Below are 26,428 nucleotides of genomic sequence, written 5' to 3'. Positions count from 1 at the left end.
CTTCTACATCGCTGGACCGGACCGCTGATCATCCGTCGCTGGAGAGATCATCCATCGCTAAGTAGGAGACAGTGGATTCACATCGCTGGATTTTTTTTTTTTATTAATAAAGGATATTTTTCTACTGTGTCTGTGTGTTTTTTTTAACTATTTACACTTCCTTCGTGAAATGGTAGAGGTACAGTGTACCCCATTACCAATTCACATAGGGGGGGGCAGGATCTGGGGATCCCCTTTGTTAAAGGGGTCTTCCAGATTCTGATAAGCCCCCCGCCCGCAGACCCCCACAACCACCGGGCAAGGGTTGTGAGGATGAGGCCCTTGTCCCCATCAACATGGGGACATCCTCCCCATGTTGAGGGCATGTGGCCTGGTGCGGTTCAGGAGAGGGGGGCACTCTGTCCCCCCCTCTTTTCTGCGGCCGGCCAGGTTAACGTGCTCGGATAAGGGTCTGGTGTGGATTTTTAGGGGGACTCCACACCATTTTTTTTTTTATTTGGGGTGGAGTTCCCCTTAAAATCCACACCAGACCTAAAGGGCCTGGTATGGATATTTTACGGCGGGGTTCCACTTAATATCCTGAAGGGCCTGGTAATTTAATTTGGGGGAACCCCCACACATTTTTTTTTTCTTTATGAATGAATAATCTCTGTAATTGCCAGAGCCGACAATTCATTATAGGCGCAAAGCCGGTTTTAAATGCCTTTTTTTCTTTCAGAAATGACACTTTGTGCAGGGACAGTTCTATGTACGGGAAACATGCGCTTTTTCACATGCTGACTTTACACCCCCCCTAGGTACGAAATTTAAAGTAATGTTACACTTTTATTGTTTCACTTTTAGCATTATTAAATTCACTGCTCCTGAAAAAACGGCCATTTTTAAAACTTTTTTTGCATTGATATATGTTTCCTGGGACAGGACCCAGGTCCCCAAACACTTTTTAGGACAATAACTTGCATATTAGCCTTTAAAATTAACACTTTAGATTTCAAATGTTCGAGTCCCATAGACTTTAACAGGGTTCTAAAGTTCACACGAACATTTGGTGTGTTCGCAAGTTCTGATGCGAACCGAACAGGAGGGTGTTTGGCTCATCCTTACTGTCTATGCCTCTGTTGGGGAAATTTCCCTCACTAACTGTCCCAATTACCAAAAAGAAAAAAAAACTATTAATCTATTAAACCAGTTAAGCTGGAGCTGAGCTAGTATAAAATACCACAATTATCCTCTTCAATACTGGACACGTTCAGCCCCTTCCTGCCCAGGCCAATATTTCAGCTCTCAGTGCTGTCACACTTTGAATGAAAATTGCACCGTCATGCAACACTACCCATTGAAATGAAATTGTGACTTTTTTGAGACAGATAGAGCTTTCTTTTGGTGGTATTTATTCACCACTGTGTTGTTTTTTTGCAAAACAAATGACAAAAGATCAAAAATTGGGGGGGGGGGGGGGGGAGTTTCTTATTTTCTGTATTTTTTTCCTTCACTGATGTGCACTGATGGAACTTCACTAATGGGCACTGATATGCTGCACTGATGGACACTGATAGGCTGCACTAATGAGGCAACATTGATGGGCACTGATAGGCAGCACTTATGGGCACTGATAGGCAGCACTTAAGGGCACTGATAGGTGGCCCTGATGGACACTGATATGCAGCACTGATGGGCACTTATTGGCACGGATGGGAATGCACTCATAACAAGGCCACTGATGATCAGTGCCCTGATTATCTGTGTACATGTTCCATATGACAATGATCAGTTACCAGCTCTCCTCACCCTTTTCTCCTGATAGCACGTGAGAAAAAGAATGCAGATAACCAACATGTCTGTTTACATGTGATCAGCTGTGATTTTGTAGACGTGCAATTTATTTTGGTCCGAATGTAAATTCAGATGAATTTTTAGGGTTATTTAGAGATTCAGATGTATCCAAATCTACAAATGAAATAGTAACACATTTTGATCTGGTGGTCTGTTTGTTTTGATCTGGTGGCAGGGGAGTGGTTTAGTATAGCAGTAGGTGACTGACCATGTACTTCAGCCCTTGGGCGCCTTCTCTGTTTCCAGGGAGAATGTTCTGGAAAAGGGGCAGGGCAGAGAGCTGGAGTGACATGGGGTGCATGTAAGGAGCTCTGATCAATCCCCAACTAGGATTATCAGGGGGCAGGCCTCCTACATTTACCCATGGTCAGTCTGCTGGGGAAGGAGTTATGGGTTGGGTAAACTGGATGATGGAGTGTTAGACTGTTGTGTCTGAGAGAACCCCCTTTCTTGGGGGGTGTACCTCAGGCGGGGAGCTCGGGAGCTGGGAGGGAGCCTCCTCTTTTCACGGTCATGGAGAGGTGTCCTGGAACAGGAGCTGGAGGAGACACATATGGATTAAAGTCATTCAGGAAGGATCCAGGACAAGTGTCGGTGGGTGGAAAGCACAGTGGAAAGCTCTGGAGGAGACATGCCAGGGGAGCTTGATGTAGAACCAGAGGGAGAGACTGTGGGAATTGGTGTCAAGTCGCTGCAGCTAGGAGGGCAGGCAGGATTTGCAAGTTGGACTTGCTGGGATCAATAGTCCATCTAGATTTATTCTTCTCAAGTAAATCAGTTGCTGCCACAAAGGGTTACTGCAGGCCCCAGGCTACAAAGGGCTATCAAGTAAAGATACTGGGTCTTACTCAGAGTGAGGCCTAGCCATGCTGATGGTGTGCCAGGAGTACTAAAGTTGGACAGTGAAGTAGTGTGCTGGAGGAAGTGTCCTGGAAAAAGTGTGCTGTGGTAAAAGACTGCCAAGTTTAGAGTCAGCGAAGAGAAGTCTGATGCAATTACTTTTATTCTACAAAGTACTAATTCATCCTATGGGCATATCATGTCCCTTTTCCCCAACCAAGTTCAATCCCCTAATAAAAACAACAAAAACAAACAAGAGACTGTTCATTGACTGAGAAGTCTGTCTAATGGATGTCTAGCAGCAGGATGAAATGTGTGGATACTGTAATACATACGGTACATACATACATGTCTCCTGCGGGGCCATCGCTACTCATATATTCATTTTCTAGCAAATGCCAAATTTTCAGAACTATTCTAATTCAGATTGGTCGGAAAATGATCAACCGATTCTAATTTTGTGTGAAAAATAGCTGGTTGTTAAGGAGCGCGTCGGGAAACCAGCCACCAAATTCTTAACAATGAATGACTCATCAGCTGTTAGCGGGCTTCCCCACTGACAGCTGAATGTAAAGATAATTGCCAGCAAATAAGAGCCACGTCTTTCCTTACGGCTACCTCTTTACACAATTTTTTTTATTAAAGTTTGTCTTTTTTCTTTTCCAATAATTTTTATTGAAAATATACATATCAAATTCCAAGACAAAAGATTGTTTACATAAGATAGGTATTTCTGTATATAAAATGATATCTCGAGGTACTAGAGGTATAAAGAGAATGATATATTCTAATAAATGTACTTGTTATATTTCTTAGCTCTACATAATAAACTACAAGAAAAAAGTTGGCATATTAATGGGTCCCTGTCACTCCTTTAGACTCTATGTAAAGTTTGTATTTTTTCTGTTTTTATTTTATTTTCTTTGTGTGTGTGTATCATCCCTTAGAATGATGCCGCATACACACCATCACTTTATGTGATGAAAAAAAACGACACTTTCTGTGAAGTAAAAAATGACGTTTTTGAAACTTCAATTTTCAAAGACGAAGTTGCCTACACACCATCGTTTTTCTCACAATGTTCTTGCAAAGTGAGGTTACGTTCCACCACGTTTTACCATTGAAGTAGCTTCTGGGCATGCGTGGATGAAAAAACGTCTTACAAAACGACGTTTTTTGCTACACACGGTCAGTTTCTGTGAAGTAAAAAGTGCACTTTTGAAAAACGACACATAAAATTGAAGCATGCTTCAATTTTTTTTGGTCGTTTTTTACAAGACATAAAACGACGTTTTCCCCCACACACAGTCAATTAAAGTGACGTTTTTAAAAACGTCATTTTTTTTCATCACATAAAGTGATGGTGTGTACGGGGCATGAGTGTTTACGAGTAATACCATGACACTGATTGCAATAGATTTGGTTCTATTTATTGAATCTTTTTTTCTTACTTTCTTAATAAATTCTACCAAGTGATCTTGCACTATGAAAGTTTCTCTTGCATTTTGTCATTTGAGAAAATTTACCCACTGGAGGATGTTGGACATTGGATGTGGTCCATTTATCTTGCTAAAGCAATGTTAGACCTATCTGTCTTGTACATGGGCCATTGCAATCTAGTAAGGAGATGCAGTGTATGTTTTCACAATGGGTGTCTTTCCCTTATTGGTTAAGATCCTTTGGCACATGAATTCTTTAAACACAAGATGGTGTTTCACACATTTGAATAAGAAGATTTTATAGTCTGTCAAATTTCTTGGCATGTTCTATTATTTACTATGGGCTTAGATATTTTTTTTATTTTTTTTATTGGTTTATTCACAGGAATTCTTACACAGATTTTGTGTTTTGTGTATATTTATTACTATATGTGTTAACTTTTATCACATATGGTATTTGATTTCTTAGCACTGCATTTTGTTACTATATAAGGCTTTTAGGGTTTATAGTATGTATCCAAACTCTTTGTGCTGGCAGCCATTCTTGTCTAACCCAAGGGCAGTGTTTTCCTGCTTTTTTTATATTGAAGCATAACAAGAAGGGAGTAGATATTATTGTACTCCAGGAAACACTCTTAACAAATTCACATACTCCCAATACATTTTGATAAGTTGTACTCTAGGGTCTATTCTACCAAGTCTGACTTTAAAATGAAGGAAATTGCTACTCTTTTAAAATATACTCTTACGATCATTTTAAAAGTGGTGTGTACCTTATCAAATTCCACGGTCTATGCTCCCATTGTCAACTACTGTAAATATTTACTTGAATTTCTTGTACAATTAGAGAGATACCAGTGGTGATTTTAATACTATACTCCAACCTAATCTGAGCCTCCTCTAAATCTATCTCTATGCAACAATCCCTGACTTTGCCTAAAACTAAAAATGATTCCAAGATTTACAATGATTGGATTCTCCGTATACTAAACAGGGTGTGATTTCTCAGCTATCTATTTTTCACTCCTTTACAAGAAAAACTCACTGGCCCGGATTCAAGTAGCAATTGCGCCTGTGTAACCATAGGTTACACAGCGCAATTGCTTACTTGCCCCGGCGTTACGAATGCTCCTGATTCAGGAACATCGTAACGCCGACTGCAGCCTAAAATCTGCGTGGCATAAGGCTCTTATGCCACGCATATCTTAGGCTGCATTCTAGCGATGACCGCTAGGGGGCGCTCCCATTGTGCTCAGTGTATAGTATGCAAATTGCATACTAACACCGATTCACAATGTTGCGCGAGCCCTGCGTACGCAATTTACGTTGTTTCCGTACGGCGTGTTTAGCGTAAGGCTGCCCCTTCTAATAGCAGGGGCAGCCAATGCTAAAGTATACCCGTCCTTCCCGCGTCGCGACGTTCGAATTTTACGTAATTTGCGTAAGTGATTCGTGAATGGCGCTGGACGCCATTCACGTTCACTTTGAAGCAAATGACGTCCTTGCGACGTCATTTGCCGCAATGCACGTCGGGAAAGTTTCCCGACGGAGCATGCGCTCTACGCTCGGCGCGGGAGCGCGCCTAATTTAAATGATTCCCGCCCCCTACGGGATCATTTACATTAGGCGCCCTTACGCAGGGCAAGTTTACACAGCGCACACGCAATTTACGGAGCTACTGCTTCATGAATCGCGGGTAGCGCAGTAAATTTGCGGGGGCGCAGGGCAAAAACGCTGCCCTGCGCCTCCGCAAATAAGGGGCAAATCTACCTGAATCCGGGCCACTATGTTTTTCCATCTGAGGCCTAAAACTCACTGGCCCGGATTCAGGTAGATTTGCCCCTTTCTTGCGGAGGCGCAGGGCAACGTTTTTGCCCTGCGCCCCCGCAAATTTACTGCGCTACCCGCGATTCATGGAGCAGTAGCTCCGTAAATTGCGTGTGCGCTGTGTAAACTTGCCCTGCGTAAGGGCGCCTAATGTAAATGATCCCGTAGGGGGCGGGAATCATTTAAATTAGGCGCGCTCCTGCGCCAAGCGTAGAGCGCATGCTCCGTCGGGAAACTTTCCCGACGTGCATTGCGGCAAATGACGTCGCAAGGACGTCATTTGCTTCAAAGTGAACGTGAATGGCGTCCAGCGCCATTCACGAATCACTTACGCAAATTACGTAAAATTCGAATGTCGCAACGCGGGAACGACGGGTATACTTTAGCATTGGCTGCCCCTGCTATTAGAAGGGGCAGCCTTACGCTAAACACGCCATACGGAAACAACGTAAATTGCATACGCAGGGCTCGCGCAACATTGTGAATCGGTGTTAGTATGCAATTTGCATACTATACACTGAGCACAATGGGAGCGCCCCCTAGCGGCCATCGCAAGAATGCAGCCAAAGATATGCGTGGCATAAGAGCCTTATGCCACGCAGATGTTAGGCTGCAGTCGGCGTTACGATGTTCCTGAATCAGGAGCATTCGTAACGCCGGAGCAAGTAAGCAATTGCGCTGTGTAACCTATGGTTACACAGGCGCAATTGCTTCTTGAATCTGGGCCACTATGTTTTTCCATACTATTGATGTGGAACCAGACTCTAGAGAGGTGCTTTGGTATACACACAGATCCTACACGGTAATGGAGAATCTAAGGCCCCGTACACACGACCGGATCTATCCGCTGGGATTGATCCGCGGATCAGTTCCAGCAGATAGATCCGGTCGTGTATACGTCCGAGCGGACATTTCCCAGCGGATAAAAATCCAGCCGACGGATTCCCAGCAGATAAAAATTTCTTAGCATGCTAAGAAATCTATCCGCTGGAATCCAGTCCGCCGGACTTATCCGGTCGTCGTACAGACTTACCGGATAAGTCCGTCCGATCCCATCCCTCGCATGAGTCGTATTGATTCGACGCATGCGTGGAAGTAGTTACCTTCCAGGGTCGCGCACATCGCCGCGATGGCGCGGCCACGTCACCGCGGATGTATTCCGCAGGGATTTTGATCTGATGGTGTGTACAGCCATCAGATCAAAATCCACCAGAGGATTTATCTGCTGGAAACGGTCCGGCGGACCGTTTTCAGTGGATATCCTCTCGTCTGTACGAGGCCTAAAAATATGCAATCAGCATAACAGATTGCAACAACAGCATCATGATCAATCCCAAGAATAACTGACTATATTTAATGCTACCTTAACTGCCTACCCATCCTCAGCTTCTTGGATACTATTACAGACTGTTAGACAGGCATTAGACCTTTGACATTTACAAGGAGTGGACTGTAGTCATGTGGTCTAGAGTAAAGTAGAATTTGAATAGAGTACATACTAGGTTTGCTCCTAAAGTGGTTGTAAAGCCACTATCGTACTATCATGCAATCCCCTCTGTTAAATAAGGACATGTGCCACACAGTATGTGTTTTATGAAGCAGATGCCGATTTCTACCTTCTTTCAGAGCGTCTCTCAGTGCTCACTTGACTCCTTGGCTCTCTCCTCTCCTAGCTGACTGATGCAGTGGGCGGGGCTGAGAACTCCTGCTGATGTCAGCAGGGAGAAGGGGAGGAGAAGAGAGGAAGAGAAAGCAGAGGAGTCATGGGAAAGTAGAAATGCAGTAGAAATCTGCATCTTTTTCAGAAAACACATACTTTGCAACACATGTCTTTATTTGACAGAGGGGATAGCATGATAGTACAAAAGTTTTTTTAGAAACAGGAGTGGCACTGTCACGACCTGAAAGGCAGGGAGAGGAAGACAGGAGAGCTTTGGATGAAGGAGGCACGTAAACTGATTATGGTGTCAGGGCTCAGCAGCCATGATAAACAGTTGTCAGTTTACAAAGGGGAGGGCAGAATTAGGCAGGATCAACCAGGTATTTTAGGTGATACAGGAGGCCAAATTACACAGCAAAAGCTGCACAACATGCTTTAATCTATTTTTTTTTTTTTAGGGTAGCAAACACTTTAAGCTAACTATGTATCACAGGACCCTCTATCTATCAGATGTAGGACAAGCCACTGCTAATCTTGACTATATATATATATATATATATATATATATATATATATATATATATATATATATATATTATCATTTTAGTTTTGTGAAATCTACAGTGTATACCCCCTGAACTTTTTTAGACTCCCAAACAATTTAAAATTGACTAGACCTTGTTCCCTTTCCCAAACTGCCTAAGACCCAGTTTCATATTGAAATCTTGTCAGAAGAGATTAATGTGGTCATTACATTTCTCAAATCATGCAAAACTCTGGGCCCTGCTAATGTTACAGCCCTATATTATTATTATTATTATTATAATACACGATTTATATAACAGCTTGTGCAGAGATATTACAAGAAAAGTAGCTCCTTTTCTTGCTCAGTACATACAACCAACCTAAGACCATTCCTGGTCTCCACCTTCACCTATCATCTTGCTGTGGTGATTTCCTATCTAATATTCCTATACCAGTGGGGTCTTATCTGAGGCCATCAACTAATGGACAATCCTTGGTAAATTATAACAATCAAATCCCACGCTGAAATTATGAAGATCAATCTTTTGTTGTTAGCTCTGGATATAGCTAAAGCATTCAACATGGTAGGATGGAAATAGCTACAATTAATCTTCCCTTGTTTGGAAATCACAGACTCCTTTCATAATGTCTAGCTTTATTCTACCTATGGCACGGGCTGAATTTCTTTCAAATACTACATAGCAAACAGCAAGGATGCCCCTTTCTTCATTTATTTTTCAAAGGTCATAAAGCCATTAGAACTAGCTATTAGAATACTAGATTACTTAAGTAGATGAGCTGAATTTAAAATTAGCCTGTATACAGAAAACACTATGAGAGAGCCCGACACCAGCCTCAGATGTGAGAGTAAAATAGCACTCGGCACCCAGGTGTAATAAGCCAAACTGCTTACAAGATAACAAGGACCCTCAGATTATAGAGTGGTCACACAAGCTCATAGATGTAGCAGACAGATAACGCAATCTTTGCATGCTACTGTGATTCCAGGGTTACAACAATAACAATATAACCAGCAACAACACGCATAGGGCAGACATATCCTCATAAAAATAGAAGAGCCTCCATAGTGTAATATGTTCCAATAAAACTTTTTTTTTATTAAGTAATAAACTCACATATAAATACAATACAAGAGCTTGTTTCAAATCAAAAAGATGGCCTTGGCATCCAACGTGCTGACGTCATACATCCTAGGTCCCGCCTTATGCATTTTGTCATGATTGTCATCAGAGGTGTGTTATTTTACTATCACCCCTGAAGTTGGTGCCAGGCTCTTTCATCTGAATATGGACCCACTTGCTTGAAAAAACATCTTGTCAGATTATATATGGACTTTTTTATTATAATTTTTAAAGCGGTGGTTCACCCTCATTACCAACATTTTAGCATTAAATTAGGCATAGTAGCGCGAGCTACAGTATGCCTGTATTTTTTTTTTTAGCCCCGTACTCACTGTGCAATCGTATAGATAAGATTCCGACTCCCTGTGGGGAATGGGCGTTCCTATCCAGAGGGAGGATGATTGAAGGCCGGCTATGGCACGTCACGCTCCCCGAAGATAGACGGAGTAGGTCTCGGCTCTTCACGGCGCCTGCGCACAGACTATGCACAGGCGCCGTGAAGCGCCAAGTCCTATTTCGGCTATTTACGGAGAAGCGTGACACGCCATAGCCAGCCGTCAATCATGCTTCCTCTGGATAGGAACGCCCATTCCCCGCGGGGAGTCGGAATCTTATCTATACGATTGCACAGTGAGTACGGGGCTAAAAAAATAAATACAGGCATACTATAGCTCGCGCTACTATGCCTAATTTAATGCTAGAAAAAAAATGTTTTATTAGGGTGAACCCCCTCTTTAAGAGCTGCATAATTTGACTTTTTTTAGCAACATTTTAGTTCAAGATGTACTTTTTTGCTGGCTGCTACCAATAATTAGGCATTATTGTGCATATTAGTTGGTTAATAAAGTTTTCCAAGTAAGGATGCGCTATTATTTATATTAACAGAAAACACTATGGCCCGGATTCACAAAGCAAATATGCGCCGTCGAATCTATGCGCCGGACTCAGAAACTAAGATACGCCTGAAAATAGGCTTCATCCGACCGACATAACTTTCCTACGCCGGCGTAGAGTGGGCGCATATTTATGCTGCACGTATTTGGCGCACCCATTGATTTTCTATTCACATATGCAAATGAGGGAGATACGCCGATTCACAAACCTACGTCCGTCCGACGCAGTGCACGTAAAGTCATACATCCGGCGTAAAGTTATGCCCCATAAAGGAGGTGTAACTCAGCAGCATCCATGCAAATGGCTGCAGCAGGGAACACAAGCCAACGTATTTTACGCAGTTTACGTAGGACGTGAATATGACTAGGCGTAGGTTACGTTCACGCCGTAGGCAGTGATCCGGCGTATCTTAGGGAGTAGTTCTGAGCATGCGCACTGGGATGCGTCCACGGTATGGCGCATGCGCCGTTCATTATACGTATCTGTCTGAGACTCAGCCCATCATTTGCATGGGGTCACAGCTCACGTCCACTTCCACATACGCCGGCTTACGCCTAGGAAACCCAGCACAGATTTGGCAGCACTGGCTTTGTGAATCCAGTGCTTGCCTCTCTGCGCTGCGTCGGCGTAGCGTAAAGGAGATAAATATGCGTCAATGTATGTGAATCCGGGCCTAAGCTACTACAAACTATACAATCCTTCTTGGAACTCTCTGGCCTATTCATACTGTAACACATATAAATCTGAAGCTATGCTGATTAATATTTATGACTATTTAAAATCTTTTGCACTCCAAATGTTTGTTTACGTGGCTTCAACAAACCCTTGATTATCTGGCCATCATTTTAACTGATTATCACAAAAATTTCTTTTTTCTTCACTTTGTAAGTTGATGGAGGAGTGTCACCTCCCTACCACCCACCCCTGTCATCTCCATCATTCCTGTCACCTCCCTACCACCCACCCCTGTCATCTCCATCCTCCCTGTCACCTCCCTACCACCCATCCCTGTCATCTTCATCCTCCCTGTCACCTCCTTACCACCCACCCCTGTCATCTCCATCCTCCCTGTTATCTTCATCCTCCCTGTCACCTCCCTACCACCCATCCCTGTCATCTCCATCCTCCCTGTCACCTCCCTACCACCCACACCTGTCATCTCCATCCTCCCTGTCACCTCCCTACCACCCATCCCTGTCATCTTCATCCTCCCTGTCACCTCCTTACCACCCACCCCTGTCATCTCCATCCTCCCTGTTATCTTCATCCTCCCTGTCACCTCCCTACCACCCATCCCTGTCATCTCCATCCTCCCTGTCACCTCCCTACCACCCACCCCTGTCATCTCCATCCTCCCTGTCATCTCCCTACCACCCATCCCTGTCATCTTCATCCTCCCTGTCACCTCCCTACCACCCACCCCTGTCATCTCCATCCTCCCTGTCACCTCCCTACCACCCATCCCTGTCATCTCCATCCTCCCTGTCATCTCCATCCTCCCTGTCACCTCCCTACCACCCACCCCTGTCATCTCCCTGCCACCCACCCCAGTCAGCTTCCTACCACTCACCCCTGTCATCTCCATCCTCCCTACCACCCATCCCTGTCATCTCCCTACCACCCACCCCTGACATCTCCATCCTCCCTTTCACCTGCCTACCACCCATCCCTGTCATCTTCATCCTCCCTACCACGCATCCCTGTCATCTCCATCCTCCCTGTCACCTCCCTACCACCCACCCCTGTCAGCTTCCTACCACCCACCCCTGTCATCTCCCTACCACCCACCCCTGTCAGCTTCCTACCACTCACCCCTGTCATTTCCATCCTCCCTGTCATCTCCCTACCACCCACTACTGTCATCTCCATCCTCCCTGTCACCTCCCTACCACCCACCCCTGTCATCTTTATCCTCCCTGTCAGCTTCCTACCAACATACCCCCTGTCATCTTCATCCCCCCTGCCAGCTTCCTACCACCCCACCCCATACAATTTTCTGGTGCACAAAACATATGATGGACGCAGGGAAAATGTTTCTCTTGACAACAGAGACAGAAGGACGTACGTCCTTCCAGTGAAACCACAAAGGAAGGGACTTTTTTATTTCAGTGACACCAAGGAGGGACATTCTTTGTTTTGGGGGGGGGGGGCGCACATAGCTGGTCTTGCCTAGGGCGCCAAATTGCCTAGCACCTGCCCTGTCGATCAATATCAAATAATTTCACGATAACCAAAGAACAAAATGGTGTGAAAAATAGCAAAAAGTGTGCATGAGTCCACCAAAAAAATCACAAAATAAAGTGCAAAAGATGCCAAAGTGCATGGAAGCGATCCTCCAAAGGGTGATAAGATCTTCACACAACACCGCAAGTGTATCAAACAGCTTTCCCCATCAGTAGTAGACTCACCAGAGCTAGTTATCTCACACTTGCTCCACTTAGTGCAATACGTCTAAATTCATAATCAATTTATTGAATATAATCTTCAAACACTGCGCTTACGAATTGCACATGCATCACAAGCATTGAGAATCATAAAACCCAGAGAGTCATGGCAATGATAGTCAGCAAAGCAGCAGGCAATATTTCACTACGCTGAAAACCTCACCTCAGCATCTCTCCCGATACCCAATCGCTCCTTCTAGTTGCCGTACAGGGATGTGGCTGTAAATTTTGAAAAATTCTCTATTTACTGATTAGGTGACTTCTGAAGGCAATTGATTCCGCTAGATCTTAGTTGGGGTAAAGGGGGCTGAATACAAATGCATGCCACATTTTCATATATTTTTTTGTAAAACATTTTGAAAACCATTTATTATTTTCCTTCCATTTCACAATTCTGTGTCATTTTGTGTTGGTCTATCACATTATATCCCAATACAATACATTTACGTTTTTGGCTGTAACATGGCAAAATGTGGAAAGTTTCAAGGGGTATGAATACTTTTTCAAGGCACTGTATGTGCAGCCTCTGCAGCATGGTAAAGCAGATGGGCATGTCACATATAAGGAAGTATGTGGGCAGAAAGCACTCCTATTGAACTTCTCCCAGCTGTATACTGGCTGGGTATGACCTGACCTCCTGAAATTGCTAAAAACTCTTCTGGCCTACCTCAGAAGATCTTGTAAGCCAATATACCTATTTTGGCTGCACCACCAGGTTGAGCATGTGTGCAAGGCACATGCCTGAACTTTGGTTGTCACACACAACTTTTCCTGGCACAAGATATTGTAAGGTTAACCACGTCTGGGCCAGCCCCTGCACAGTAACAAAATCTCTGCCTCAATGTGGCTCCTGTCCCCTATACATACCAGATGGGGTACCTATTTAGGAAGCACTTACAACCAAGTCGAGGATGTGTGCCAGGATGGGCACATGTGTAAACTTTCTCTGCCAAAGAGCAGACAACAGGTTAGTGCCATTGGCAAACACAATCTTTCCTGGAAAAAGATGGCATGGGGTTAATTGTCTCTGTGCCTGCCCCTGAAAAACTGATAGAATCTCTGCCCCGGTGTGGCTCTTGTCCCCTAGGCATACAAGCTTCAACACTGCTTGGCATAATTTTGTCTGAGCCATTGCACAGTTTCTTGAATGCTTAAAAGAGACCAGTGGTTCCAAGGACGACCCACCTAAAAAAAGCATTGTGAAAAAGGAAAAGGCCATGTCACTATCCACCAGCTGTAAGGACATGGAGTGCCACAACCCGTTTCAAAAGAGTGCCCTGTCCTGCATCTTTCCTGGTTGCTAGCTGAGTTACCCAGTGGGTCATGAATGATATATAACATCCCTGCCCATACTTGATGGAGCAAGTGTCTGTAGTCAGTTGGAACCTTCTGCTGACAGTGTAATTATGTGACTAGAAAAATCACCTAGTGCATAAAGGTGGAGAGCAGGGATAGGTTTACGGAAGAAGAAATGGTGTCGGGAACCTGCCACTTTGGAACAGCACAAGAAGCAAATTCACAAAGAGGCGAAATCTACCAGTTAGAAAGACAGGATCTGTAAAGTCAGCAAGTTTGCCAAGCTTATACTGTATAGAAACACTGGGCATTGGGCACAGAGGTGGCTGGGGCCATACTTCTTATTTGGTTCCAGCTGCTGGGGCAGAGAGATTTGCCTAACAAATTTTACAACTGGAGATTACAGGGTTGAGAAGGCAGAATTAGATCAAGGTTTTAGACTGTTTCTCCTACTCTGTGTAACACAATGCTGACCTAACCTTCTACCCCACTGGAAAACCTAAAAGGTAAACTTCTGATGCCCCTTAAGACTTTTTATCTCTTCATACTCTTGGTACCCAAATGACAGGCATGTTATATAATGGATTTGTATATTTTCAATGTAGCTCTCAAAGCCACAAAGATTCTCTACCCGATCTATGACATTTAAAAAAAAATGTTTTTGGTTGCCCCATGGCAATGCCCAGCTTACCATGCCTTTACAAAATTAACTCTGTTATTTCCTATACCTGTGCTTATAAAACCCCTTTAGCTGGTAAAGAATGATGCCTCCTGAGGCAATCAAACAATGTGCAATTTCAATGTACAAATTTACTTTACACACAGTGCTCAAAAAACATCAACAGTGTTAATACATTTATATAAATCCTTCAACTACAGTGTGAGAAGAACATATATAAGTGCTGAAGAAACAAAAACCAAAAAAATGCACAATTTCGTTATTTTTCAAGCTCATGCCTATGTGATCCCCACTTATTGATGTTATTACATGCACAGTGCATAAATCAGTGTCCATCAAACCAATATTCACACAAATAAGTGCAATTAGTTACCAATCTTATTCAATCCTCAGGCCATATGGGCACCTTCCCTTCATTCAATGTTAACACACCAACTAGAGATTGAGACCTATTAAACAAGTGGATCAAATGCACCTAGGATTTAATCATACAGAGCAGATCAATTCTTTATTTTTATACTTTCTCAATATTCATAGGACATAGAGGCAAAAGATGAAGAAACTTTGTTGCTTTAACCATTTATAAAAATTAACAATAATAAAAACATCATACACTTACATGGTAAAGATAAAAGCCAATGTATGTAATTCAGTGGTGCTCCACTTGCAGTCTATGCTCTGTTCAGCAATTTAATAGGGTCTGTAAATGTTTAAGCACTTTAGTCTAGTGTCTGATAAGCAGGGGCGTTGCTAGGTGCCAAAAAGACCAGGGGCTTCAGCCTGAAGCCAAGCCGGCACCAGGGGGGGGGGTTTCGGGCACGGTCGGTGGAGTGGCGCGGGGTGGCTTACCTGACACACATACCCTGACCTACGTGTGTGTGTGTGTATATGTGCACACACACTGACATAACCTACATACACTGACCTGACCTGCATACACTGACCTGACCTGCATACACTGGCCTGACCTGCATACACTGGCCTGACCTGCATACACTGGCCTGACCTGCATACACTGGCCTGACCTGCATACACTGACCTGACCCACTGACCTGTCCTGCATACTCTGACCTGTCCTGCATACACTGACCTGACCTACATACACTGACCTGACCTGAATACTCTGACCTGACCCACTGACATGTCCTACATACACTGACCTGACCCACTGACCTGTCCTACATACACTGACCTGACCCACTGACCTGTCCTACATACACTGACCTGACCCACTGACCTGTCGTACATACACTGACCTGACCCACTGACCTGTCCTACATACACGGACCTGTCCTGCATACACTGACCTTTCCTGCATACACTGACCTGTTCTACATACACTGACCTGTCCTACATACACTGACCTGTCCTACATACACTGACCTGTCCTACATACACTGACCTGACCCACTGAACTGTCGTACATACAATTACCTGACCCACTGATCTGTCCTACATACACGGATCTGTCCTGCATATACTGACCCGACCTACATACACTGACCCACTGACCTGACTCACTGACCTGACCTACATACACTGACCTGACTCACTGACCTGACCTACATACACTGACCTGACCCACTGACCTGACCCACTAAACTGACCTACATACACTGACCTGACTCACTGACCTGACTCACTGACCTGACTCACTAACCTGACTCACTAACCTGACTCACTAACCTGACCCACTGACCTGACCTACATATGAATTTTCCAAGAACAGACAGGTGAACAGAACAGGTGATCTTTTTTAAAATGATATTACTTGTAAAAGCTCTTCATATAGGTTCACCATGAACCTATATGAAGAGCTTTTACAAGTAATATCATTTAAAAAAAGATCAGTAACAGCTCCACACACTGACCTACCTTAGCTCAGCCTCAGCCTTGGTGTGCGGTCACAGCAGGCACTGGCAGTCAGTCTCACACACTCGTCGTCAGAGAGGAGCCGAGGAGAAGACAAGAGGAGAGAAGAGCCACCCGCCTGAGCGGGGATGTGGTGCAGTGGCCGAATTGTAATTCCGGCCATGGAGCCTGCAGCGCCTATGATGGACGTCACACGTCCTACGTCCCGACATTGGCGCTGCAGGCTCCAGAAGACGGGGCCTGCTATCTTTGGCACTCGGCCGTACTCAGTGACACTCAGCGCTGGCGGTACTCGGCCGCACTCGGCCGTGATAGAGGGGCAGGGCTAGTTGAGTGATGGCCACCTGAGCTTGGACCTTTGATGCACATGTATACACCTATAATAAAAAAGAAAGAGAGAGCGGGACTTTAAATGAAGCATGTGCAGGGATCAAATTACAATGGATAGGGGGAAAATAATAAATCTGGAATAAGTTATTAATTTCAAGACTTTCAAATAATGCACCGTCCATGACTATATTGCATTATTAAAGAAATTCGGTAAACATATATATATATATATACTTGACAGAAAAAGCTGGGGTATTTAATATAGAAAAAATGGGGGGGGGTTTTATTTGGGGCTATAAAATAGATGACAAACTAAAATACAGGTGAAGCAATAAACATTTCTAACCAGGTTCCTCCTTACCATCCAATCAGCAAGCCAAGTTCAACGGTCTAACTATACATATTAAAAGCAGAGGATTGGTCGCACACATTTGCAAATATATGTTTTAAGCTGCAGAGCCATCGCCAAGGCTCCCTGCGATTCTGCAGTCCTAACTACACATTTTTTAAGTCTCCTCAATGGAGGCATGTACAAACTGATGGGTAGATGAAGGACAGGTGATTGGGGGGTGTGTCCCCACCTGCACCTATGCCTGGTAAGAAATGAAAAAAAAAAACACAAAAAAGAACTGCAGCAATAGATAAAATCAATGCAGACACCTGATTTAAACAATCGAGTCCCACAACTCACATGCTTCCATCCCTCATCAATTTGGAATAAAGGGGGGGGTTCAAATATGGGACTTTAAATGAGGTGGTTAGTAAACCACCTCCATCCCTGATTGTATAATAAAAAAGAAATAGAGAGCGGGACTTTAAATGAAGCATGTGCAGGGATCAAATTACAATGGATAGGGGGGAAATAATAAATCTGGAATAAGTTATTTCCCCCCTATCCATTGTAATTTGATCCCTGCACATGCTTCATTTAAAGTCCCGCTCTATCTTTCTTTTTTATTATACAATCAGGGATGGAGGTGGTTTACTAACCACCTCATTTAAAGTCCCATATTTGAACCCCCCCCCCTTTATTCCAAATTGATGAGGGATGGAAGCATGTGAGTTGTGGGACTCGATTGTTTAAATCAGGTGTCTGCATTGATTTTATCTATTGCTGCAGTTCTTTTTTGTGTTTTTTTTTTCATTTCTTACCAGGCATAGGTGCAGGTGGGGACACACCCCCCAATCACCTGTCCTTCATCTACCCATCAGTTTGTACATGCCTCCATTGAGGAGACTTAAAAAATGTGTAGTTAGGACTGCAGAATCGCAGGGAGCCTTGGTGATGGCTCTGCAGCTTAAAACATATATTTGCAAATGTGTGCAACCAATCCTCTGCTTTTAATATGTATAGTTAGACCGTTGAACTTGGCTTGCTGATTGGATGGTAAGGAGGAACCTGGTTAGAAATGTTTATTGCTTCACCTGTATTTTAGTTTGTCATCTATTTTATAGCCCCAAATACCCCCCCCCCCTTTTTCTATATTAAATACCCCAGCTTTTTCTGTCAAGTATATATATATATATGTGTTTACCGAATTTCTTTAATAATGCAATATAGTCATGGACGGTGCATGTATACACCTATATTTGGGGGCACACAGGAGAGAGATACCACGGACCACCTAGGTTCTGAAAAAAGGGGTGCGCCCCAGAAACGCATCAGCTGTTTGAGGTACCATCAGACTCTCTCGTCATCAAGTCCCATTTGTAGGGGCCAAGAGAGCCAGCTTGCTTGTCAGAAAAGCATATACCTAAGCTCGTTTGTGAGTAGGACCATTGCCTTTATTCTATTTTAACCACTTGACCACTAGGCACGTAAACCCCCTTAATAACCAGACCAATTTTCAGCTTTCGGTGCTCTCACAATTTGAATGACAATTACTCAGTCATACAACACTGTACCCAAATGAAATTTTCGTCCTTTTTTTCACACAAATAGAGCTTTCTTTTGGTGGTATTTAATCACCGTTGGGTTTTTTATTTTTTGCGCTATAAAAGAAAAAAGACTGAAAATTCTGTAAAAAAATAATAATTTTTCTTTGTTTCTGTTATAAAATTTGTCAAATTTAGTATTTTTTCTTCATTCTTTTGCATAAATGTGAAAGATGAAGTTACGCCGAGTAAATAGATACCCAACATGTCACCCTTCAAAATTGCACACGCTCGTGGAATGGCGCCAAACTTCGCTACTTAAAAATCCCCATAGACGACGTTGCAGGGTATTGCGGAGTATTGTGGGGTATTGTGGGGTATTGCGGAGTATTGTGGGGTATTGCGGAGTATTGTGGGGTATTGCAGGGTATTGCGGAGTATTGTGGGGTATTGTGGGGTATTGCGGAGTATTGTGGGGTATTGCAGGGTATTGCGGAGTATTGTGGGGTATTGTGGGGTATTGTGGGGTATTGTGGGGTATTGCGGAGTATTGTGGGGTATTGCGGAGTATTGCGGAGTATTGCGGACATTGCAGAGTATTTTGGGGTATTGCAGAGTATTTTGGGGTATTGCACAGTGTGGGGGCATTGCAGAGTGTAGGGGCATTGCAGAGTATTTTGGGGTATTGCACAGTGTGGGGGCATTGCAGAGTTTGGGGGCATTGCAGAGTATGGCTGGTATTGCAGAGTATTGCACAGGAAGGGATCGATGGCTGGATCTGTGACTGCATGTGTCACAGATCCAGCCCGCAGCAGCAGCAGCAGGAAGGAGCGATCACGTGGTAAACCGCCGCTATCAGCGGCGATTTACCGTGATCCGTGATCAGCCGGGTCCGGAGGACCCGGCGGTCACGGAGACTCCCGTGTGCGCGCCCCACAGGGCGCGCGGGAGCGCGATTCTAGGAGGACGTACATTGACGCCCTCCTAGGGTTAAGCAACCGCCTTGTAGACGTATTTCGTCTATAGGGCGGTTGCTAACTGGTTAAATAATAAACCTTTTTATATGCGGTAATGCACTAGGTCGGTGCACCCTCCTTTAATTTTTTTCTAGAGCCACAGGTGGTTCCAATTACCTCTTCACTGCCCCTATCCTCCTTCTCTTTGCAGTCTGTTGGTACCCTTTGTATTCTGGGAGAGTGAGTGGGAAAAGTCACAGCTCTGACTAAAGCTAGTTACAGATGTGATTTTTTTTTTCTTGTTCAACTCAGTGGGCTGAACGAAAAAAAAATTATAGGTCACTGTACTAAATCAGCAATGTTAGTGCGGCACTTTACCCCACTGTGCTAACACACAAATCAGTGCTCGCAGCCATTGCCTATGAGTGCTGATCAGATGCTGGCTTTCCAGCATGCTCATTGACAGAAGTCTGTTGTTAGATTGACTTCTGTCAGACAAGCTGCTCTACACACTGGCAAAATGTCAGGTTGTTTATGTTGAAAGGGCCTAAAGGAAGGCAATACATTATGCAATTCTTTCAAAAAATTGCTTAGTTCCCCCATCAACACTAACTGAATCCCTCCCGCTGAGCTATTGTATTCTGACAGCCTTCAGAATACAATGATCACTGCTTAAAGGCTATAGCAGCCAGCATTGTTTGAATGGAAAAAAAAGGACAGGCTTGTTGTATGAAATTGATCATACATGCCCATACCTGGATCAAAATTCAGTCGGTTCCTGCTGTACCCGCTGAATTTCGATGCATCTATGGTCGACTTAATTCATGTGTGTGTAAATGCTTGTTGAGCTACTGAGTTTTGTAAACAACTGTTTTTTTTTTTTTTAATAAGAACAGATAAGGTATAGCTGAAAAAACACAGGAGGCTGAAATTTCTGTTATACAATGATAGTGGAAGATTTTCTGTGATGTCTGTTTTGTTTAAATAAAATTGGACTACTAGGCCCTAAACAATACAGTCTGGACTGACCGGTGTTACTTAAAACGCATACAGCACTAGAGCATAATCACACCGGATCATTACTATATATATATTAGTGCTGTCAATTAAACGCGCTATTAACGGCGTTAACGCAAACCCACGTTAACGCCGTCAATTTTTTTATCGCGCGATTAATGAGGCGGCGTTCGGGGGTTATACCGGGATGATGCCTGCAGCCGCAGGCATCATCCCGGTACCGTTGTTTAGAGCGGGCGATCGGCTATTCAAACATAACAACCGATGCGGCTAAAAGCCGCTCGGTTGTTATGCCGGAGGAGCGGGAGGGGACATCCCCCCCCTCCCGCCGCCTTTCGCCGCTCTGACCGGGCCCTCCCGTCCCACCGGGAGACCCGATCCTCCATCCGGCGCCTTCTGTGTCCAGGCGGAGACTGACACTAAGCCGTAAGCGGCTTTGATTCAGTCTCCGCATTGAAACCACGGAAGCGACGTCATGACGTCACTTCCGGGTTTCTCGGCTGCCAATGGCGCCGGATTTAAAAAAGTATACAGTATTCAGAATCGCCGTTTTCGGCGATCTGAATACTTTGAAGTGCAAAGGAGGGCTCGGAGGTCTTTTAGACCCCCGATCCCTCCATAAAGAGTACCTGTCACCACCTATTGCTGTCACAAGGGATGTTTACATTCCTTGTGACAGCAATAAAAGTGATCAAAATGTAAAAAAAATTAAAAAAACACAATTTAATATTATAAAAAATAAATAAATAAATAAGAAAACAAAAAAAAAAATTTTGGCGCGATTAATCGTGAATTAACGATGACATTAATGCGATTAATCGCGATTAAAAATTTTAATCGCTTGACAGCACTAATATATATATATATATATATATATATATATATATATATATATATATATATATATATATATATATATATATATATATTATAACTTACATGTTACGGACAAATTTGTTCTGTACAAAAGTTCAAGACTGAAAAACAAGTTTTCTAATACTCACATTAACATTTTCTAAAACATTAAATAAAGCCATTCTTTACACACTTTGATTATGAGATGTAATCAAAGCCAGGTTTGCTATTACGGACCAGATTTTTCTGGTTCCAGTAAGTACTGACACTGCCCACACTTGGTAATCCTGTTTTCCGAAATAAAGAAATAAAAAAATGTCATAAACATAGTGGGAAATGTTAGTTATAGCCACATTACTTCCGCTTGGACAAAATCCCAGTGACACCTTTTTCTACAACAGAAAGCCTCCAATGGCTTTCTATGATATGAGGCTTCAGTCACTTCTTTGTGACTCTAGTGGTAACAACACTGAATAGTAATAAACTGGGAACCTACATAGAAGATCATATTTAGCACCATGTTAACAATCCTGGCAAATTCCTTAAATGTTACACGTACTCATTACGGGCAAATCACATATTAAGGAACTATATGAACGAACAATGTTGTCTTAATTGCTCTACAGCAATGTTTCCTGCATACAATTTTATAAGCTGTAAAGACTTTTGCCATATGTTTGTAGGTTAGATGGGCCTGTAAGTTCATGGTTGTTTTAAAATAGTTACATACATTCCCTTAAAAAAGAACTCCAGACTGAAGAAGTAGAGAGGGGAATGTGATTGGAGAGAAGATAAAATCTTACCTAGGTTAAAAATCCAGCTCCAGCTAACGTGTTTTGTTTTGAATAGGTAAGAGAAGAGTTAGAAACTTCATCAAGTTTTTATGGCTGTCTGTTGCTGTGGATATGCTGGTGATTTTCATAGCTTAGATATGTGAATTGTTCGATTTTTAAGTCCATGTGCTGTTTTCTTTTAAAGGGGTTGTAAAGGTACAATTTTTTTTCCTAAATAGCTTCCTTTACTTAGGGCAGTCCTCCTTCACTTACCTCATCCTTCGATTTTGCTTTTAAATGTCCTTATTTCTTCTGAGAAATCCTCACTTCCTGTTCTCCTGTCTGTAACTCCACACAGTAATGCAAGGTTTTCTCCCTGGCGTGGTGTGTCGTGCTCGCTCCCTCTCTTGGACTACGGGAGAGTCAGGACAACCACTAACACACAGCTCCTTTCTCTATCTGCAATGTAGAGAGTGTCCTGACTCTAGTATCTTTACTATTGTCCTAATTTTTAATAAAAAAAATGTATTTTTTCCCCAAAAAGTGCGCTTGTAAGACCGCTGCACAAATACGGTGTGACAGAAAGTATTGCAATGACCACCATTTTATTCTCTAGGGTGTTAGAAAAAATAAAAATAATAAATATATATAGATGTAGATCTATATATATATATATATATATATATATATATATATATGTGTGTGTGTGTGTGTGTGTGTGTGTGTGTGTGTGTATGTGTGTATATGTATGTATGTGTATATATATATATATATATATATATATATATATATATATATATATATATACAGTACAGACCAAAAGTTTGGACACACCTTCTCAATCAAAGAGTTTTCTTTATTTTCATGAATATGAAAATTGTAGATTCACACTGAAGGCATCAAAACTATGAATGAACACATGTGGAATTATACATAACAAAAAAGTTTGAAACAACTGAAAATATATTTCATATTCTAGGTTCTTCAAAGTAGCCACCTTTTGCAGCAGACACTTCTCTAGAACTGTTAAGAGGAAACTGTGTGAATCAGGCCTTCATGGTAGAATATCTGCTAGGAAACCACTGCTAAAGAAAGGCAACGAGCAGAAGAGACTTGTTTGGGCTAAAGAACACAAGGAATGGACATTAGACCAGTGGAAATCTGTGCTTTGGTCTGATGAGTCCAAACTTGAGATCTTTGGTTCCAATCCCCAGTGTCTTTGTGCGACGCAGAAAAGGTGAACGGATGGACTCTACATGCCTGGTTCCCACCGTAAAGCATGGAGGAGGAGGTGTGATGGTGTGGGGGTGCTTTGCTGGTGACACTGTTGGGGATTTAATCAAAGTTGAAGGCATACTGAACCAGCATGGCTACCACAGCATCTTGCAGCGGCATGCTATGGGATCACATGCACCAAAAGAAAGAACTCCAAACATGCATAGAGAAATTAAAATAACATAAACCAATATATTTTATAAAGATGTTTATTAGCACACTTATTAGTCCATATTTTTTACATCATATATGACCATCATAAACAATACATATATATTATATATATATATATATATATATATATATATATATATATATATATATTTTTTTTTTTTTTGGAATAAATATTGGTCACGGCCTGATTCTCTGGTTTCTTAAATCCGTTGATATCATATCAAACTTTATTTAAACTTTAATTCATGAACCACCAACTTTAATATCATCAATTCCAGTCCAGCCACTGAGGCTCAAGCTGATCCATCATTAAGCATCAAATCTTAACTCAAATCTCCCCTCTGGCAACTACTACCAGAGTGAGCCACCACGTGAATCGGCCACAACGGGAAAAAAAGGGGGGGGATAGGGCTGGGAGCTCCTCCTGCTGCTTCAGATGAATAGCTGGCACTGATCCAAGCCAGCCCGGTCCTTTAAGTAGGCTGTGGCTGGGTTCCAGAATTTTCCTAGGAATCACCTGACCGCTGTGGCCCAATACCTGTCTGACCTCTCAACCCTCCTAACCTCACCTGAACACCTGAACCTCATTAGCTAATCCCTATTTCAGCTGCTAACCTTCCAGAACTATCCCTTCCATCTGACTTTAAATAACCCCTGACCGCTTCATAAACCCTAACAGCTGATTTATTGATTACTAGCTTATACTTACCATACCTACAAACTAAACTTATGATGCTGCAGTGATCCCATAGAGAAAGGAGGGCCTATACCAGGCTCCCCCTTCCTTTTCCATTCCATCCGGTTTGCGTTTAGTTGGACCATCATTTATTTATCAACAGGACAATGACCCCAAACACACCTCCAGGCTGTGTAAGGGCTATGTGAACAAGGAGAGTGATGGGGTGCTGCGCCAGGTGACTACCTCTTGAAGCTCATCAAGAGAATGCCAAGGGTGTGCCAAGCAGTAATCAAAGCAAAAGGTGGCTACTTTTAAGAACCTAGAATATGAAATACATTTTCAGTTGTTTCACACTTTTTTGTTATGTATAATTCCACATGTGTTAATTCATAGTTTTGAAGCCTTCAGTGTGAATCTACAATTTTCATAGTCATGAAAATAAAGAAAACCCTTTGAATGAGAAGGTGTGTCCAAACTTTTGGTCTGTACTGTATATGTATATATCTATTTATAGATATATATGTATGTGTGTATATATATATATATATATATATATATATATATATATATATATATATATATATATATATATATATATATATATATATATATATATATATATATATATATATATATATCTATCTATCTAAAAATATATATATAATGTTTGGGGGTTCTAAGTAATTTTTTAGCAAAAAACAAAAACAAAGGCTCAGTCCTTAAGTGGTTAAGTAGCTGATTAGTATACTTACGGCGTTCACATACATTGTACATGCTTATTTGCTAGAAAGTATAATTAGCATGTGCATGTTGTAGGCAGCCCCCCTCAGCCCCCTCATACTTACCTGAGCCCCATCGCTATCCAGCAATATCAACGAGTCCCTCGATCATCTGAGACTCTCCCTCCTGAGTCAATCAAAGTCAGTCAGCCAATCAGGAGAAAAAAGGGCGGGGCTGAACCACAGTTCCGTGTCTGAATAGACACATGGAGCTGCAATTCGGCTTGGGTGCCCCCACAGTAAGCAGCTTGCCTTGGGGCAGTCAACAGGAGGGAGGGGCCAGGATCAGCAAAGAGGGACCTGGGAAGAGGAGAATACAGGCTGCCCTGTTCAAATCCACTGCACAGAGCAGGTAAGTATAGCATGTTTGTTATTAAAAAAAAATACAACAAGACTTTACAATCACTTTAATAGACACCAATCAATACAATTTGATCCTGCTGAGAAGATTTTTCCCCTTAGTTAATGTCAGGAAAAGACAACTGTCACCCAAGCATATGTCCCAACTGGAAAATCCTAAAACTGAAAAACAGAGTACATGCATCAGTGACACTGTCCCTCTTATCCACCTGTTGGAGCACACGCTGCGTGGAATAATGGACAGGGCACTTGAGGCAGAACAGAGGGAGGAAGAGGAGGATTTCCATACCTCTCAAGGCCCCCTTTATCCAGACAGTCGATCACACAGGAAGAGGAGGAGGAGGATTGTGTCAGCATAGAGGTGGAGCCTAGCACTCTGAATCAGCAGCAGTCTTCAAGGAATCATCTACAGTCCCCAGAAACCCATGGACTTGTACGTGGCTGGGAGGAGGTGGCTGTGGATCATGTCGTCCTTAGTGACCCAGAGGACTCCGGTTCGAATGCCTCAGCAAACCTACGCTGCATGGCCTCCCTGATCCTGCAAAGCCTGCAAAAGGATCCTCGGATTCGTGGTATCAAGGAGAGGGATCATTACTGGCAGGCAACCCTCCTTAAGGTTGCGGACCTTATCCAGCCGTTGCAGAGGGAGCAGAGGATGAAACATCTTTGGGAGGCCTTGCAGAAAGGTTTGTGCAACGCGTTTCCAGAGCCTGGGAGGTTACAAATTCCTGGTCCTGGACAACGTGTTGCTGAGGCTTCGGCTGAGGCACAGAAGGAGCGGTGGAGAAGGTGGCCGTCTGACCGCAGCGTTCAAACAATTTTTTAGTCCACAGCCCCAAGGTATGAGCGGTTCCAGCAACCATCGCCAGCGTCTGATTTACATGGTGAAGGAATACCTAGGGGC

This window comes from Rana temporaria, chromosome 5, assembly GCF_905171775.1.
Source record: "Rana temporaria chromosome 5, aRanTem1.1, whole genome shotgun sequence".
Taxonomy (NCBI): domain Eukaryota; kingdom Metazoa; phylum Chordata; class Amphibia; order Anura; family Ranidae; genus Rana; species Rana temporaria.
This window is presented reverse-complemented; position numbering follows the sequence as displayed.